The sequence below is a fragment of the Oncorhynchus nerka genome, linkage group LG7, assembly GCF_034236695.1.
Source record: "Oncorhynchus nerka isolate Pitt River linkage group LG7, Oner_Uvic_2.0, whole genome shotgun sequence".
In the NCBI taxonomy this organism is placed as follows: domain Eukaryota; kingdom Metazoa; phylum Chordata; class Actinopteri; order Salmoniformes; family Salmonidae; genus Oncorhynchus; species Oncorhynchus nerka.
Window position 1 is genome coordinate 87,537,300 of NC_088402.1, and position 20,005 is coordinate 87,557,304.

A 20,005-nucleotide genomic window follows, 5' to 3' on the forward strand; every position below is an offset into this window, starting at 1 on the left:
CAATTCTGGAAAAAAGCAGAGAGCAGAGTGTGATTGAGTTTGCAGTAGGCTGGTGCTAGTTTGTTCCCCTCTGTGATAATGGGGCTGGCAACCAGCACTGCAGAGTGTTGTGCCACCATTTGTGCCACGGGTGAATCTGGAGTCTGGGCACCCGGGAAATCAGGGGGGTGAGCAACCGTAGCAGACCACAGCACATAGCGACAGTAGGAGTCACAGTCATTATTGTCCAACTAAAGCCATCAGCATGGCCAGTCCACATATATTCATTTGGAATGATGGTAATAAAGGTATTTTTTTAGCCCTCCCTCACACAACAGCTTCCATCCTGCAGGACAGGATACAGACAAGGAGTGATTGTTACTTTAGCCCTCCCTCACACAACAGCTTCCATCCTGCAGGACAGGATACAGACAAGGAGTGATTGTTACTTTAGCCCTCCCTCACACAACAGCTTCCATCCTGCAGGACAGGATACAGACAAGGAGTGATTGTTACTTTTTGATAACAGATGTCCCTAGTTATGGAAATTAACTTTATTTTTATTCTGTTAACATAACACTTCTCCAATTCCGGAGACTGGTGGATTCCCAAATACTACCCTATCCCCTATTTAGTGAACTACTTTTGAACAGGGTCCATAGTGCTCTGGTATAAAGGTAGTGCACTAGATAGGGAATAGGGTCCTGGTCAAAGGTAGTGCACTAGATAGGGAATAGGGTCCTGGTCAAAGGTAGTGCACTAGATAGGGAATAGGGTCCTGGTCAAAGGTAGTGCACTAGATAGGGAATAGGGTGCCATTTGGGACATAAACACTGTCTCATCAGAATACCAATATATTCTACTGCATCAGACCTGTCGTTGATTTCCTGTTATAGAATATGAAAGGTCAATAAATAACTCACAAGCAGCAAAGTGCAACAATGCCCATGTCATCTCTACATTTCTACAGGCACTATAGGCTCACATCTCTACAGGCTCAACAGGCTCTACATCTCTACAGGCTCTACATCTCTACAGACTCTACAGGCTCTACATCTGTACAGGCTCTACATCTCAACAGGCTCTACATATATATATCTCTACAGGCTCTACTTCTCTACACCTGTACAGGCTCTACAGGCTCTACATCTCTACAGGCTCTACAGGCTCTACATCTGTACAGGCTCTACATCTCTACAGACTCTACATCTCTACAGGCTCTACAGGCTCTACATCTCTACAGGCTCTACATCTCTACAGGCTCTACATCTCTACAGGCTCTACATCTGTACAGGCTATACATCTGTACAGGCTCTACATCTCTACAGGCTCTACATCTCTACAGACTCTACAGGCTCTACATCTCTACAGGCTCTACATCTCTACAGACTCTACAGGCTCTACATCTCTACAGGCTCTACATCTCTACAGGCTCTACACAGGCTCTACATCTGTACAGGCTATACATCTGTACAGGCTCTACATCTCTACAGGCTCTACATCTCTACAGGCTCTACATCTCTACAGACTCTACAGGCTCTACATCTCTACAGGCTCTACATCTCTACAGGCTCTACATCTGTACAGGTTCTACATCTCTACAGACTCTACATATATATATCTCTACAGGCTCTACAGCTCTAAAGGCTCTACATATCTACACCTGTACAGGCTCTACATCTCTACAGACTCTACAGGCTCTACATCTCTACAGGCTCTACATATCTACAGGCTCTACATCTCTACAGGCTCTACATCTGTACAGGCTATACATCTGTACAGGCTCTACATCTCTACAGGCTCTACATCTCTACAGACTCTACAGGCTCTACATCTGTACAGGCTATACATCTGTACAGGCTCTACATCTGTACAGGCTCTACATCTCTACAGGCTCTACATCTCTACAGGCTCTACATCTCTACAGACTCTACATATATATATCTCTACAGGCTCTACATCTCTACAGGCTCTACATCTCTACAGGCTCTACATCTCTACAGGCTCTACATATATACAGGCTCTACATCTCTAAAGGCTCTACATATCTACACCTGTACAGGCTCTACATATCTACAGGCTCTACATCTCTACAGACTCTACATCTCTACAGGCTCTACAGGCCCTACATCTCTACCTCTCTACATCTCTACAGGCTCTACATCTCTACAGGCTCTACATCTCAACAGGCTCTACATATCTACATCTCTACAGGCTCTACATCTCTACAGGCTCTATATCTCTACAGGCTCTACATCTCTACAGACTCTACATATCTACATCTCTACAGGCTCTACATCTCTACAGGCTCTATATCTCTACAGGCTCTACATCTCTACAGACTCTACATCTCTACAGGCTCTACATCTCTACAGGCTCTATATCTCTACAGGCTCTACATCTCTACAGACTCTACATCTCTACACGCGCTACATCTGTACAGGCTCTACATCTGTACAGGTTCTACATATATATATCTCTACAGGCTCTACATCTCTACAGACTCTACATATATATATCTCTACAGGCTCTACATCTCTACAGGCTCTACATATATACAGGCTCTACATCTCTAAAGGCTCTACATATCTACACCTGTACAGGCTCTACATCTCTACAGACTCTACAGGCTCTACATCTCTACAGGCTCTACATCTCTACAGACTCTACAGGCTCTACATCTCTACAGGCTCTACATCTGTACAGGCTCTACATCTGTACAGGCTATACATCTGTACAGGCTCTACATCTCTACAGGCTCTACATCTCTACAGACTCTACAGGCTCTACATCTGTACAGGCTCTACATCTGTACAGGTTCTACATCTCTACAGACTCTACATATATATATCTCTACAGGCTCTACATCTCTACAGGCTCTACATCTCTACAGGCTCTACAGGCTCTACATCTCTACAGGCTCTACATCTGTACAGGTTCTACATCTCTACAGACTCTACATATATATATCTCTACAGGCTCTACATCTCTACAGGCTCTACATCTCTACAGGCTCTACAGGCTCTACATCTCTACAGGCTCTACATCTGTACAGGTTCTACATCTCTACAGACTCTACATATATATATCTCTACAGGCTCTACATCTCTACAGGCTCTACATATATACAGGCTCTACATCTCTAAAGGCTCTACATATCTACACCTGTACAGGCTCTACATCTCTACAGACTCTACAGGCTCTACATCTCTACAGGCTCTACATCTCTACAGGTTCTACATCTCTACAGGCTCTACATCTGTACAGGCTATACATTTGTACAGGCTCTACATCTCTACAGGCTCTACATCTCTACAGACTCTACAGGCTCTACATCTCTACAGGCTCTACATCTCTACAGGCTCTATATCTCTACAGGCTCTACATCTCTACAGGCTCTACATCTCAACAGGCTCTACATATATATATCTACAGGCTCTACATCTCTACACCTGTACAGGCGCTACAGGCTCTACATCTCTACACATGTACAGGCTCTACATCTCTACAGGCTCTACATTTCTACACATGTACAGGCTCTACATCTCTACAGGCTCTACATCTCTACATGTTCTACTTCTCTACATCTCTACATCTGAACATTTGTACAGGCTCTGCAGACTCTACATCTCTACTTCTCTACATCTCTACAGGCTCTACAGGCTCTACTTCTCTACACCTGTACAGGCTCTACATCTCTACAGGCTCTACATCTCTACAGACTCTACAGGCTCTACAGACTCTACAGGCTCTACAGGCTCTACATCTCTACAGGCTCTACATCTCTACAGGCTCTAAATCTCAACAGGCTCTACATATATATCTATCTACAGAGATGTACTGTACAGGCATCAAGTCATCATTCATGACCCTAACCAAACCCTCTGATTCAGTACAGGCATCAAGTCATCATTCATGACCCTAACCAAACCCTCTGATTCAGTACAGGCATCAAGTCATCATTCATGACCCTAACCAAACCCTCTGATTCAGTACAGGCATCAAGTCATCATTCATGACCCTAACCAAACCCTCTGATTCAGTACAGGCATCAAGTCATCATTCATGACCCTAACCAAACCCTCTGATTCAGTACAGGCATCAAGTCATCATTCATGACCCTAACCAAACCCTTTGATTCAGTACAGGCATCAAGTCATCATTCATGTACAAATTAATCAATGGCAGTTCAATACATAGTAATCCATTACTGTGATGCTAGGGGAAGTGTGTGTGTGTGTGTGTGTGTGTGTGTGTGTGTGTGTGTGTGTGTGTGTGTGTGTGTGTGTGTGTGTGTGTGTGTGTGTGTGTGTGTGTGTGTGTGATGCTACTATCATTGTTTAATAATGTAGGTTATTGTTACCCTGCAACTGACCTGACTACAGTGACAACGTTGTCATAGTAATTATCATTGGAGAAAACAAAGCCATCTGTGTCAAACACACACACACACCTCGTCGCAACCACCTGGCTCTGTTCTGTTTTGTCTTCCATTAATCTAAACCAATTAGCTTGTCCGTCACCTTTTCCCTGTCTGTCTAAATGGAACTTACGGAACCGTAGAGCAGAGATAGTATTCCATTTCCTCATGTCACTGTGCTAATTGGAGAGGTAAATTGCTCAAGTCTGGGTAGGTGTTGGAGTTGACTGTTATTGAGCCAGTCTGGGTGGGTGTTGGGGTTTAATGTTATTGAGCCAGTCTGGGTGGGTGTTGGGGTTTAATGTTATTGAGCCAGTCTGGGTGGGTGTTGGGGTTTAATGTTATTGAGCCAGTCTGGGTGGGTGTTGGGGTTTAATGTTATTGAGCCAGTCTGGTTAGGTGTTGGAGTTTAATGTTATTGAGCCAGTCTGGGTGGGTGTTGGGGTTTAATGTTATTGAGCCAGTCTGGGTGGGTGTTGGGGTTTAATGTTATTGAGCCAGTCTGGGTGGGTGTTGGGGTTTAATGTTATTGGGCCAGTCTGGGTGGGTGTTGGGGTTTAATGTTATTGAGCCAGTCTGGGTGGGTGTTGGGGTTTAATGTTATTGAGCCAGTCTGGGTGGGTGTTGGGGTTTAATGTTATTGAGCCAGTCTGGGTGGGTGTTGGGGTTTAATGTTATTGAGCCAGTCTGGTTGGGTGTTGGGGTTTAATGTTATTGAGCCAGTCTGGGTGGGTGTTGGGGTTTAATGTTATTGGGCCAGTCTGGGTGGGTGTTGGGGTTTAATGTTATTGAGCCAGTCTGGGTGGGTGTTGGGGTTTAATGTTATTGAGCCAGTCTGGGTGGGTGTTGGGGTTTAATGTTATTGAGCCAGTCTGGGTGGGTGTTGGGGTTTAATGTTATTGAGCCAGTCTGTCACGTTCTGACCTTTATTTCCTTTGTTTTATCATTATTTAGTATGGTCAGGGCATGAGTTGGGGTGGGCAGTCTATGTTTGTTTTTCTATGATTTGGGTATTTCTATGTTTCGGCCTAGTATGGTTCTCAATCAGAGGCAGGTGTCATTAGTTGTCTCTGATTGAGAATCATACTTAGGTAGCCTGGGTTTCACTGTGTGTTTGTGGGTGATTGTTCCTGTCTCTGTGTTTGCACCAGATAGGGCTGTTTCGGTTTTCCACATTTGTTGTTTTTTATTATGTTGTCTTATTAAAAAACATGAATAGTAACCACGCTGTATTTTGGTCCGCCTCTCCTTCACCTCAAGAAAACCGTTACACAGTCTGGGTGGGTGTTGGGGTTTAAAGTTATTGAGCTTATCCAGTCCCTCCTTCTCTTCCTCTCTTCTCCCCAGTCCCTCCTTCTCTTCCTCTCTTCTCCCCAGTCCCTCCTTCTCTTCCTCTCTTCTCCCCAGTCCCTCCTTCTCTTCCTCTCTGCTCTCCAGTCCCTCCTTCTCTTCCTCTCTGCTCTCCAGCCCCCCCTTCTCTTCCTCTCTTCTCCCCAGTCCCTCCTTCTCTTCCTCTCTTCTCCACAGTGCTCTCCAGTCCCTCCTTCTCTTCCTCTCTTCTCCCCAGTCCCTCCTTCTCTTCCTCTCTCCACAGTGCTCCCCAGTCCCTCCTTCTCTTCCTCTCTCCTCCCTCCTTCTCTTCCTCTCTTCTCCACAGTGCTCTCCAGTCCCTCCTTCTCTTCCACTCTTCTCCCCAGTCCCTCCTTCTCTTCCTCTCTTCTCCACAGTGCTCTCCAGTCCCTCCTTCTCTTCCACTCTTCTCCCCAGTCCCTCCTTCTCTTCCTCTCTTCTCCCCAGTCCCTCCTTCTCTTCCTCTCTTCTCCACAGTGCTCTCCAGTCCCTCCTTCTCTTCCTCTCTTCTCCTCAGTCCCTCCTTCTCTTCCTCTCTTCTCCCCAGTCCCTCCTTCTCTTCCTCTCTTCTCCACAGTGCTCTCCAGTCCCTCCTTCTCTTCCTCTCTTCTCCCCAGTCCCTCCTTCTCTTCCTCTCTTCTCCACAGTGCTCCCCAGTCCCTCCTTCTCTTTCACTCTTCTCCCCAGTGCTCTCCAGGAGTTTTCAGTAACCTAATTGGCACCTCCAAGAGGAAGCGTCTATTTTGGTGAGTCCGTTTTTAAATAGAATCTGTACGGTCAACTCTGCATGTGCTGCTGCTGAGAGTCCATCTCTTCTCTCATTGGTCCAATGGAAGTCACAGGAGGACAAATGGCATGGAGATGAAAATTCATTAAAAAAGAAGGGAGGATGAGGTGGTAAGGAAGCTCTAGAAATTGGTTGATGGTTTTCGCGACTGCACTTGAAGAAACTTTCAAAGTTCTTGAAAATTCTCCTTTATTGACTGACCTTTACGTGTTAAAGTAATGATGGACTGTCATTTCTCTTTGCTTATTTGAGCTGTTCTTGACATAATATGGACTTGGTCTTTTACCAAACACGGCTATCTTCTGTATACCAATCGTACCTTGTCACAAGTCAACTGATTGGCTAAAATGCATTAAGAAGGAAAGAAATTCCACAGGGTGGCTACTTTGAAGAAATATATTTTGATTTGTTTAACACTTTTTTGGTTCTACATGATTCAATATGTGTTATTTCATAGTTTTAATGTTTTCACTATTATTCTACAATGAAGAAAAACTCTGGAATGAGTAGGTGTGTCCTAACTTTTGACTGGTACTGTATATATTTTTTTAAACCGAACCGACCACAAAAAACACTAATTGCTACTGCCTTTAAAACTCCTGCAAGTCATGCTCTAGTAATTTTGCTCACAGATATTCCTTCACATAGTTTTCTATTCTCCAGATCTCCTGGCAATCATCACCTACTCATGTCTACGTACAGTACTAAGTTCACCGTCTTATTTTTCCACTGTCATCAGTGAGACTCAGTCTGCGTCCCAGATAGAACCCTATATTCCCTACAGAGTGCACTACTTTTGACCAGAGCCCTAGGGAAAAGTGTGCGATTTAGGATGTAGACTCAGTTGATGGATAAATCTGAGTTTGGGAGTGGTTGTCACTATAACAACCTGTATATTAATTTCCCCCTATTATAAACAGAACCTAGAGGTTAAGAACATTGGGCCAGTAATCAGATGGTCGCTGGTTTGAGTCCTCAAGCTGGCGAGGGGGGATCTGCCGTTCTGCAAGGCAGTTAAATCCAACACCAACTGCTCCCCAGGAGTCGATGGACGTGAATTAACGCAGTCCACCCGCACCTCTCTGGTTTAAATGCGGAAGACACATTTTGGTTGAATGCATTCAGTTGTGCAACTGACTAGGTATCCCCCCTTTCCCAATCTGATAGATCTGCGTTTGGGGGAGCCTGTTACAAACAGAACCAATCTGCTTCCTGTATTAGCCGTAGTTAAGCCCATCCATGGACTTTCATATGATGGAGGTACCAGGTACTTTTTCTCTCTGTCTGTTGAATTATTCAACCGTTCTCATCGAGCAGGTTCTCATCGAGCAGGTTCTCATCGAGCAGGTTCTCATCGAGGATTTTCCTGTATTTGGTTCCATTCACTGTTCCTGTCACGAACCTCGCTGAAGAGGGTGCCTCTTCCTGTTCGGGCGGGGCTCGGCGGTCGTCGTCACCGGCCTATTAGCTGCCATCGATTCTTTTTTTATGTTTGTGGTTGTTATTGGTTTATTGGGTACACCGGTTTTGTATTAGGGTTTGTTTGTAGGGTATTTAAGGGCACTAGGCCTGCTGGGTATTTTGTGCGGGCTTGTTTATTGTTACTCTGTGTTTGATGGTGTATTGCTTTTCGTGTTCTTTATTTATCCGGTATATTTTGTCCTGTTGTTTTTGGACTGGCAACTTATACGCCTTGTGTGTTGGCGTCATTCATTTTGGTTGCACCGGTGAATAAATGTTTGATAAACGACAGAACACTGCTCTCTGCGCCTGATTCCACCCACCACTCATAGTTTATCGTAACAGAAGCCTGCACCGAAGTAATGGAATCAGCAGGAGCAGCGACCACCCCTCTCCCCACTATTGAGGAGCGCGTCCATCACCACACAGCTGTCCTCCATCGGATTGGTACGGCGATGGATCAGATGATGGAGAGGATGGAACGATGGGAAAGGAGTGGTCTACCGACGTCTATCTCAGCCCTCCCACTGCCGACACCACCTACACCACCTACATCGTCCTCTGGGTCCGGCGCACTGCGTCTCACTCCCCCGAGGGAGTACGAGGAGCAGCGGCTGGGTGCCAGGGATTTTTGCTCCAGCTAGAGCTCTACCTGGCTACCGTGCGTCCGGCTCCCTCGGGTGAGGAGAGTGTGAGCCTCCTCGTCTCCTGTTTAACGGGCAGGGCCCTGGACTGGGCTAACGCGGTCTGGAACAGTCCAGACTCGGCTCGGGACAACTACCTGGAGTTCACCTGCCGTTTCAGAGCTGTGTTCGATCATCCACCAGAGGGTAAAGCGGCAGGTGAGCAACTGTTCCACCTCAGACAGGAGATGAGGAGTGCGCAGGACTTCGCGTTGGAGTTTAGGACCCTAGCTGCTGGTGCTGGGTGGAATGACAGGGCCCTGATGGATCATTACCGGTGTAGTCTTCGGGAGGACGTCCGCCGGGAGCTAGCTTGCAGACACACAACTCTCTCCCTGGATGAACTTATAGACATGTCTATTCGATTGGACAACCTGCTGGCTGCCCGCGGGCGTTCGGAAGGGGTCCTGTTAATTCCACCCTCCAGCTCTCCCACTCCCACTCTGATGGAGTTGGGAGGAGCTGCATCTAGGGGAACCAGAGGGGGCTCCTCCTGCTCCTATTGTGGACGTAGAGGACACACTTCGGACCGGTGTTGGAGGAGTCCCTCTGGGAGTCGAGATGGTCGGCGGAACACTCCTCGGCCACCCCAGGTGAGTAAGCACCAAACTCACTCAGAGCTCCTTGTTGGTCACATGTTTTTGTTAATTTTTTTCCCTGCGTTTTTTCCCTCTCTTCAGCATAAGGCGCTAGTCGATTCAGGCGCAGCTGGGAGTTTTATGGATCGTGGACTCGCCCGTAAATTGGGTATTCCGTTAGTGCCGATAGACCCACCTGTCCCCGTGCACTCCTTAGATAGCCGACCGTTAGGGTCAGGGCTGGTCAGGGAGGCCACGATTCCGCTGGACATGGTATTGCAGGGGAATCATAGGGAGAGGATCAGTTTCTACCTTATTGATTCACCTGGTTTCCCGGTGGTATTGGGGGTTCCCTGGCTGGCTATTCACAATCCCGTTATTTCCTGGAAACAGGGGGCTCTTAAGGGGTGGTCAGACGAGTGTTCGGAGAGGTGTATAGGAGTTTCCATCGGTGCCACGACGGTGGAGAGTCCAGACCAGGTTTCCACCGTGCGCATTCCCCCAGAATATGCCGATTTGGCTATCGCTTTTAGTAAGAAGAAAGCGACCAAATTACCACCACATCGACGGTGGGATTGCGTGATAAACCTCCTGGAGAACGCTGCACTTCCCCGGAGTCATGTGTACCCACTGTCACAGGAGGAGACGTTGGCTATGGAGACATATGTCACGGAAGCTCTGAGACAGGGGTACATTCGGTCCTCCATGTCACCCGTCTCCTCGAGTTTCTTTTTTGTGAGGAAAAAGGAGGGAGGTCTGCGTCCGTGCATTGATTATCGAGGTCTCAATTCGATCACAGTGGGTTTTAGTTATCCGCTACCTCTCATCGCTACGGCGGTGGAATCATTCCACGGAGCGCGTTTCTTCACAAAACTGGACCTCAGGAGCGCGTATAATCTGGTGCGTATTCGGAAGGGAGACGAGTGGAAAACAGTGTTTAGTACCACATCAGGCCACTATGAGTACCGCGTCATGCCGTATGGGTTGAAGAATGCTCCAGCCGTCTTCCAATCCTTTGTAGATGAGATTCTCAGGGACTTGCACGGGCAGGGTGTGGTAGTCTATATTGATGACATCTTGATTTATTCTGCCACACGCGCCGCACATGTTTCCTTGGTGCGCAAGGTTCTTGGGCGACTGCTGGAGCATGACCTATACGTCAAGGCTGAGAAATGTGTGTTCTCCAAACCAGCCGTTTCCTTTCTGGGTTATCGCATTTCCAGCTCGGGGATGATGATGGAGTGTGACCGCGTTAATGCCGTGCGTAATTGGCCGACTCCGACCACGGTAAAGGAGGTGCAGCGGTTTTTAGGGTTTGCCAATTACTACCGGAGGTTTATCCGGGGTTTTGGCCAAGTAGCGGCGCCCATTACCTCACTGCTGAAGGGCGGACCGGTGCGTCTGCGGTGGTCAGCAGAGGCTGATGGAGCCTTCAACCAGTTGAAGGTACTGTTCACTGGAGCTCCCGTGTTGGCGCATCCGGACCCTTCGTTAGCATTCATAGTGGAGGTGGATGCGTCCGAGGCTGGGGTTGGGGCCGTGCTGTCTCAGCGTTCGGGCACGCCCCTGAAGCTCCGTCCCTGCGCTTTCTTTTCTAAGAAGCTGGATCCAGCGGAGCGGAACTATGATGTGGGGGATCGGGAGTTACTAGCTATGGTAAAGGCCCTGAAGGTGTGGAGACACTGGCTAGAGGGGGCTAAACACCCTTTTCTCATCTGGACTGACCACCGTAATCTGGAGTATATTCGAGAAGCGAGGAGACTGAATCCGCGTCAGGCTAGGTGGGCCATGTTTTTTACACGTTTTAGATTTACAATCTCTTACAGACCAGGTTCCCTCAACACTAAGGCCGACGCACTGTCCCGTCTCTATGACACCGAGGACCGGTCCATCGAACCCACTCCCATCCTTCCAGCCTCTCGGCTGGTGGCCCCAGTGGTATGGGAGGTGGACGCGGACATCGAGCGGGCGTTGAGGGTTGAACCTGCGCCTATACAGTGTCCGACTGGTAAAAGTTACGTACCGCTTGGTGTCCGTGATAAATTGATTCGGTGGGCTCACACACTACCGTCTGCGGGTCATCCGGGGATTGATAGGACGGTGCGAGGTCTTAGGGGGAAATACTGGTGGCCTACTTTAGCTAGGGATGTGAGGATCTATGTCTCCTCCTGTTCGGTATGCGCCCAGAGTAAGGCTCCTAGGCACCTTCCTAGAGGGAAGTTACAGCCCCTCCCGGTTCCACAACGGCCATGGTCCCATCTCTCGGTGGATTTTCTTACTGATCTTCCTCCATCTCAGGGAAACACTACCGTTCTGGTCGTTGTGGATCGGTTCTCTAAGTCCTGCCATCTCCTCCCATTGCCTGGTCTTCCCACGGCCCTACAGACTGCAGAGGCTCTATTTACCCACGTCTTCCGGCACTATGGGGTTCCAGAGGATATAGTCTCCGATCGGGGTCCCCAGTTCACGTCCCGGGTTTGGAAGGTGTTTATGGAGCATCTGGGGATCTCGGTCAGCCTTACCTCTGGTTATCACCCCGAAAGTAATGGGCAGGTGGAGAGATTAAATCAGGAGGTGGGTAGGTTTCTGAGGTCGTATTGCCAGGATCGGCCAGGAGAATGGGCGAGGTACGTCCCGTGGGCAGAATTGGCCCAGAACTCTCTTCGGCATTCGTCCACAAATATGTCGCCATTTGAATGCGTACTGGGCTACCAGCCGGTCCTGGCTCCGTGGCATCAGAGTCAGACCGAGGCTCCTGCGGTGGAGGAGTGGGTACAGCACTCTAGAGAGACCTGGCAGGCAGTCCAGGCTTCTCTCAGGCAGGCCAGTGAACGGCAGAAGAGAGTCGCTGACCGCCACCGCAGTGAGGCACCGGTGTTCGCACCAGGGGACAGGGTCTGGCTCTCGACCCGAAACCTGCCCCTCCGCCTGCCCTGCCGGAAGCTGGGGCCGCAGTGTGTGGGGCCATTTAAAGTCCTGAGGAGGATAAACGAGGTTTGTTATAGATTGCAACTTCCCTTTTATTCGCATTAACCCCTCGTTTCATGTGTCTCTCCTCAGGCCGGTGGTAGCTGGTCCCCTACAAGACAATGAGGTACCGGAGGTACCTCCACTCCCTCTGGACATCGAGGGGTCCCCGGCGTACACAGTACGAGCTATTCTGGACTCGAGACGCCGGGTGAGGGGCCTGCAGTACCTCGTGGACTGGGAGGGGTACGGTCCGGAGGAGAGGTGCTGGGTACCGGGGAGGGACATTTTAGATCCTTCCCTCTTGAGGGATTTCCACAGCCTTCACCCGGATCGCCCCGCGCCTCGTCCTCCGGGTCGTCCTCGAGGCCGGGGTCGGCGCGCTGCGGGTGCCGCGCGTCGGGGGGGGGGGGTACTGTCACGAACCTCGCTGAAGAGGGTGCCTCTTCCTGTTCGGGCGGGGCTCGGCGGTCGTCGTCACCGGCCTATTAGCTGCCATCGATTCTTTTTCCGTTTGTGGTTGTTATTGGTTTATTGGGTACACCTGTTTTGTATTAGGGTTTGTTTGTAGGGTATTTAAGGGCACTAGGCCTGCTGGGTATTTTGTGCGGGCTTGTTTATTGTTACTCTGTGTTTGATGGTGTATTGCTTTTCGTGTTCTTTATTTATCCGGTCTATTTTGTCCTGTTGTTTTTGGACTGGCAACTTATACGCCTTGTGTGTTGGCGTCATTCATTTTGGTTGCACCGGTGAATAAATGTTTGATAAACGACAGAACACTGCTCTCTGCGCCTGATTCCACCCACCACTCATAGTTTATCGTAACAGTTCCCTCTATCCTTACCAGTGTCCAAACAATTGAATTGGCTATAGATGGACTCCAATCAAGTTGTAACGACGTGTCAAGAATGATCAAAAGGAAATTGGATGCACCTGAGCTCAAATGTGGAGTGGCCTAGCAAAAGGGTGTAAATACTAGATATGTCTATATTTCATTTTTCAATAAAGGTGAAACATTTTCTAAAAACATATTGGGTTTAGATGGAAAATAAATCAATTGAATCCATTTGGAATTGAGGCTGTAACACAACATTATTTGGAATAAGTCAAAGGTTATGAATACTTTCTCTGCCTATTAGAAGCTCCACAGAGTTACTTTCCACTTCGCTTAGCAGGAATTCACGCCAATTTCACCATGTCTCTCTCCTCTACGCCAGCTAAACACACAGACTGTCAATCTGACACATTTGGAATGGAGCCTATATATACACACACGCACAAGCAGACACACACACACACACACACGCACACACTCGCACACACACACACGCACACACTCGCACACACACACACACACACACACGCCAATTTACCTCCAGGAGTATCTTGATATGCTGTGGCTATGCAGTATGTGATAAGGTTAAATTCTATGTACAGTGTCTGACAGAAAGGTTACTGACACTATCATGTCAACAACATCCAGTGTATATATATATATATATATATATATGACTGTTTGAGCTCTTCAGCTCTGCATGTCAGAGGGTAAGAGAGCTTCTGAGTTTAGCTCACTGAATCCGTCACAACCATAACTGTCACACCATTCATACAGTTGAAGTCAGAATACACTTAGGGTAAAACTCGTTTTTAAACCACTTTACCAATTTCTTGTTAACAAACTATAGTTTTGGCAAGTCGGTTAGGACATCTACTTTGTGCACGACACAAGTAATGTTTCCAACAATTGTTAACAGACAGATTATTTCACTTAACATTCACTGTATCACAATTCCAGTGGGTCAGACGTTTACATACACTAAGTTGACTGTGCCTTTAAACAGCTTGTAAAATTCCAGAAAATGATGTCAATGCTTTAGAATCTTCTAATAGGCTAATTGACATAATTTGAGTCAATTGGAGGTGTACCTGTGGATGTATTACAAGGCCTACCTTCAAAGGCAGTGCCTCTTTCCTTGACATCATGGGAGAATCAAAAGAAGTCAGCCAAGACCTCAGAAAAAAAATTGTAGACCTCCACAAGTCTGGTTCATCCTTGGGAGCAATTTCCACACGCCTGAAGGTACCACGTTCATCTGTATAAACAATAGTATGCATGTATAAACACCATGCGACCACGCAGCCGTCATATCGCTCAGGAAGGAGACGCGTTCCGTCTCCTAGAGATGAACGTCCTTTGGTGCGAAAAGTGCAAATCAATCCCAGAACAGCAGCAAAGGACCTTGTGAAGATGCTGGAGGAAACAAGTACAAAAGTATCTATATCCACAGTAAAACAAGTCCTATATCGACATAGCCTGAAAGGCCACTCAGCAAGGAAGAAGCCACTGCTCCAAAAACACCATAAAAATGACAGACTACGGTTTGCAACTGCACATCGGGACAGAGATCGTACTTTTTGGAGAAATGTCCTCTGGTCTGATGAAACAAAAATATAACTATTTGGCCATAATGAACATTGTTATGTTTGGAGTAAATGGGGGAGGCTTGCAAGCTGAAGAACACCATCCCAACTGTGAAGCACGGGGGTGGCAGCATCATGCTGTGGGGGTGCTTTGCTGCAGGAGGGACTGGTGCACTTCACAAAATAGATGGCATCGTGAGGAAGTACAATCATGTGGATATATTGAAGCAGCATCTCAAGACATCAGTCAGTCAAGTTAAGGCTTGGTCGCAAATGGGTCTTCCAAATGGACAATGACCCCAAGCATACTTCCAAAGTTGTGGCAAAATGACTTAAGGTCAACAAAGTCAAGGTATTGGAGTGGCCATCACAAATCCCTGACCTCAATCCTATAGAAAATGTGTGGGCAGAACTGAAAAGGTGTGCGCGAGCAAGGAGGCCTACTAACCTGACTCAGTTACACCAGCTGTGGCAGGAGGAATGGGCCAAAATTCACCCAACTTATTGTGGGAAGCTTGTGGAAGGCTATCCGAAACGTTTGACCCAAGTTAAACAATTTAAAGGCAATGCCGCCAAATACTAATTGAGTGTATGTAAACTTCTGACCCACTGGGAATGTGATGAAATAAATAAAAGCTGAAATAAATCATTCTCTCTACTATTATTCAGACATTTCACATTCTTAAAACAAAGTGGTGATCCTAACTGACTTAAGACTATAATTTTGACTAGGATTAAATGTCAGGAATTGTGAAAAGCTGAGTTTAAATGTATTTGGCTAAGGTGTATGTAAACTTCCGACTTCAACTGTGGATACATCTCCCCTCTCCTGTTATTCACATACAGCACCTCTCACTGTCTATCTCTCAACGCTTAGCCTCTGCCGAGTCCCCAACAACCGGCAGTTTCTGTTTTCAGGGGAAGTGGAATGAGAGCCTTTTGGATGTTAACAAGGCGACATTTCATCCTAATTGGTTGAACAGCCCAGAAGAGAACCAATCCCGACAGTTTTTTGATTCTTGTCAAGACCAGTATGTAGGGGATCTAGTTTCAGACGTTTCCTTTAAGCCTGCTACATTAGATTATCCAACTCTAAACCAGATTTGATGTAAGGTTAAATAGCCTAGCTCCTACAAATACATACAGTATAACCAGACAGGATTCAAAGCACACATTGAGTCTTCGAGTGGGGTGTATGGGGTACCCTGATTCTGGGGTGTATGGGGTACCCTGATTCTGGGGTGTATGGGGTACCCTGATTCTGGGGTGTATGGGGTACCTTGACTCTGGGAGTATGGGGTACCCTGATTCTGGGGAGTATAGGGTACCCTGATTCTGGGCCCTACGAGGTACCCTGATTCTGGGGGCGCATGGGGTACCCTGATTCTGGGGTGCATGGGGTACCCTGATTCTGGGGCGCATGGGGTACCCTGATTCTGGGGAGTATGGGATACCTTGATTCTGGGGCGTACGAGGTACCCTGATTCTGGGGCGCATGGGGTACCCTGATTCTGGGGAGTATGGGGTACCTTGATTCTGGGGAGTATGGGGTACCCTGATTCTGGGGCGCATGGGGTACCCTGATTCTGGGGAGTATGGGGTACCTTGATTCTGGGGAGTACGAGGTACCCTGATTCTGGGGAGTATGGGATACCTTGATTCTGGGGAGTATGGGGTACCCTGATTCTGGGGCGCATGGGGTACCCTGATTCTGGGGCGCATGGGGTACCTTGATTCTGGGGGCGTATAATGAGTGTACCCTGATTTGTTATGGGGAAACCCCCTGTAAATCAAACCATGAAACTGGTTGACATTGGAATGACATAAATGTGATATTAACATGTCATAAACATGACAGCGGACTCTGACATTGCTTTTTCTGACACTGCCCGTTCTGATATTTCTTAATGTTTTTTAAACTTTTTGGATTGTGTGCATATTGTTTTGTATTGCTAGGTATTACTGCACTGTTGGAGCTAGAAACACAAGCATTTGGTGGGACGCATGCGATAACATCTGCACATCTGTGTACACAACCAATACACTTTGATTTCACTTGATGGGGCTGTGGGTTGTGACCCAAAAATGCTGTTGTCATCAGCTGGTCTTTGGTTACAGATGAGACAGTATAAATGAGAGACACTTATTCAGTACAGCCAAGTGTTTTCTGATCTAAACTAATTTTGTCCTCCATGGTGTCGAGGGTTCTGCATTAATTATCCGCTCCATCGACCTGTGAGACCCAGTGAGACGCAATCTTAACATCCCCAAAATTGGAAAAAGATCTCTCACTCTCACTCTCTCTCTCACTCTCACACACACACACACACACACACACACACACACACACACACACACACACACACACACACTGATAACTACTAGGTAGGCTTTTAGGGATGAGTCAGAAAACAACACACACCTCATACAGAGAGGAACATCTGATTACAATATGTTTTGCTGTTAACGTAAACGATTAAACGTACAGTTTTTGGGGATATCAGATTACATGTAATTGATTCAATGTAATCTGTTACTCCCCAACCCTCTTGATTAAATAAAAGGGCCATGAGACTCAGGGGAAGTAAAACACATCCGATTTAGTGCCGTGTGTTTACAGGGACCACATCAGATTTAGTGCCGTGTGTTTACAGAGAACACATCATATTTAGTGTTGTGTGTTTACAGGGAACACATCAGATTTAGTGCCGTGTGTTTACAGGGACCACATCAGATTTAGTGCCGTGTGTTTATAGGGAACACATCAGATTTAGTGCTGTGTGTTTATAGGGACCACATCAGATTTAGTGTTGTGTGTTTACAGGGAACACATCAGATTTAGTGCCGTGTGTTTACAGGGACCACATAAGAATTAGTGCCGTGTGTTTATAGGGAACACATCAGATTTAGTGCCGTGTGTTTACAGGGACCACATCAGATTTAGTGCTGTGTGTTTACAGGGACCACATCAGATTTAGTGCCGTGTGTTTATAGGGACCACATCAGATTTAGTGCCGTGTGTTTACTGGGACCACATCAGATTTAGTGCCGTGTGTTTATAGGGAACACATCAGATTTAGAGGTGTGTGTTTATAGGGAACACATCCGATTTAGTGCTGTGTGTTTACAGGGACCACATCAGATTTAGTGCTGTGTGTTAACAGGGACCACATCAGATTTAGTGCCGTGTGTTTACAGGGAACACATCAGATTTAGTGATGTGTGTTTACAGGGAACACATCAGATTTAGTGCCGTGTGTTTACAGGGACCACATCAGATTTAGTGCCGTGTATTTACAGGGAACACATCAGATTTAGTGATGTGTGTTTACAGGGAACACATCAGATTTAGTGCCGTGTGTTTACAGGGAACACATCAGATTTAGTGCCGTGTGTTTATAGGGACCACATCAGATTTAGTGCCGTGTGTTTACTGGGACCACATCAGATTTAGTGCCGTGTGTTTATAGGGACCACATCCGATTTAGTGCCGTGTGTTTATAGGGACCACATCAGATTTAGTGCCGTGTGTTTACAGGGACCACATCAGATTTAGTGTTGTGTGTTTACAGGGACCACATCAGATTTAGTGCCGTGTGTTTACAGGGAACACACCACTCCTCCCTCCATCCCTCCTCCGGCCACCACTCCTCCCTCCATCCCTCCTTTCTCCTCCTGCCACCACTCCTCCCTCCTTCCTCCTCCGGCCACCACTCCTCCCTCCATCCCTCCTCCGGCCACCACTCCTCCCTCCATCCCTCCTCCGGCAACCACTCCTTCCTCCATCCCTCCTCCTCCGACCACCACTCCTCCCTCCATCCCTCCTCCGGCCACCACTCCTCCCTCCATCCCTCCTCCGGCCACCACTCCTCCCTCCATCACTCCTTTCTCCTCCAGCCACCACTCCTCCCTCATTCCCTCCTTTCTCCTCCTGCCACCAGTCCTCCCTCCATCCCTCCTCCGGCCACCACTCCTTCCTCCATCCCTCCTCCGGCCACCACTCCTCCCTCCATCCCTCCTAACTCCTCTTGCCACCACTCCTCCCTCCATCCCTCCTCCGGCCACCACTCCTCCCTCCATCACTCCTTTCTCCTCCTGCCACCACTCCTCCCTCCATCCCTCCCCCGGCCACCACTCCTCCCTCCATCCCTCCTTTCTCCTCCTGCCACCACTCCTCCCTCCATCCCTCCTCCGGCCACCACTCATTCCTCCATCCCTCCTCCGGCCACCACTCCTCCCTCCATCCCTCCTCCGGCCACCACTCCTCCCTCCATCACTCCTTTCTCCTCCAGCCACCACTCCTCCCTCCATCCCTCCTTTCTCCTCCTGCCACCAGTCCTCCCTCCATCCCTCCTCCGGCCACCACTCCTTCCTCCATCCCCTCCTCCGGCCACCACTCCTCCCTCCATCCCTCCTAACTCCTCTTGCCACCACTCCTCCCTCCATCCCTCCTCCGGCCACCACTCCTCCCTCCATCACTCCTTTCTCCTCCTGCCACCACTCCTCCCTCCATCCCTCCCCCGGCCACCACTCCTCCCTCCATCCCTCCTTTCTCTTCCTGCCACCACTCCTCCCTCCATCCCTCCTCCGGCCACCACTCATTCCTCCATCCCTCCTCCGGCCACCACTCCTCCCTCCATCCCTCCTCCGGCCACCACTCCTCCCTCCATCACTCCTTTCTCCTCCAGCCACCACTCCTCCCTCCATCCCTCCTTTCTCCTCCTGCCACCAGTCCTCCCTCCATCCCTCCTCCGGCCACCACTCCTTCCTCCATCCCTCCTCCGGCCACCACTCCTCCCTCCATCCCTCCTTTCTCCTCCGGCCACCACTCCTTCCTCCATCCCTCCTCCGGCCACCACTCCTCCCTCCATCCCTCCTTTCTCCTCCTGCCACCACTCCTCCCTCCCTCCCTCCTCCAGCCACCACTCCTCCCTCCATCCTTCCTTCCTCCTCCGGCCACCACTCCTCCCCTCCCCCTCCCTCCTTCCTCCCCCGGCCACCACTCCTCCCTCCATCCCTCCTTCCTTCTCCGGCCACCACTCCTCCCTCCATCCCTCCTTCCTCCTCCGGCCACCACTCCTCCCTCCATCCCTCCTTCCTCCTCCGGCCACCACTCCTCCCTCCATCCCTCCTTCCTCCTCCGGCCACCACTCCTCCCTCCCTCCATCCCTTCCTCATTCTCTCTTCTCTCCCTTTTCCGCCTCCAATCCTCCATCGTTCCCTCCCTTTACTCCTTCTCAGCTCCCCCCTCTATTCCCCTCTCATCCATCCACCCCACCCCGCCACACTCATCTTCCCTCCTCCCCCTCCATCCTCCCCTACATTGATCCCCTAGGGACAGTTAGACTGAGAAGCAGCA

The 20,005-nt window shown here is 48.7% G+C and overlaps 1 protein-coding gene across 1 annotated transcript in view; it reads right to left on the minus strand.

Moving 5' to 3' along the window:
• LOC115124835 (copine-8-like) overlaps positions 1-20,005 on the minus strand; it is a 255,346-nt gene that overhangs the window by 220,734 nt on the left and 14,607 nt on the right. The gene's annotated exons all lie outside the window — the stretch shown is intronic.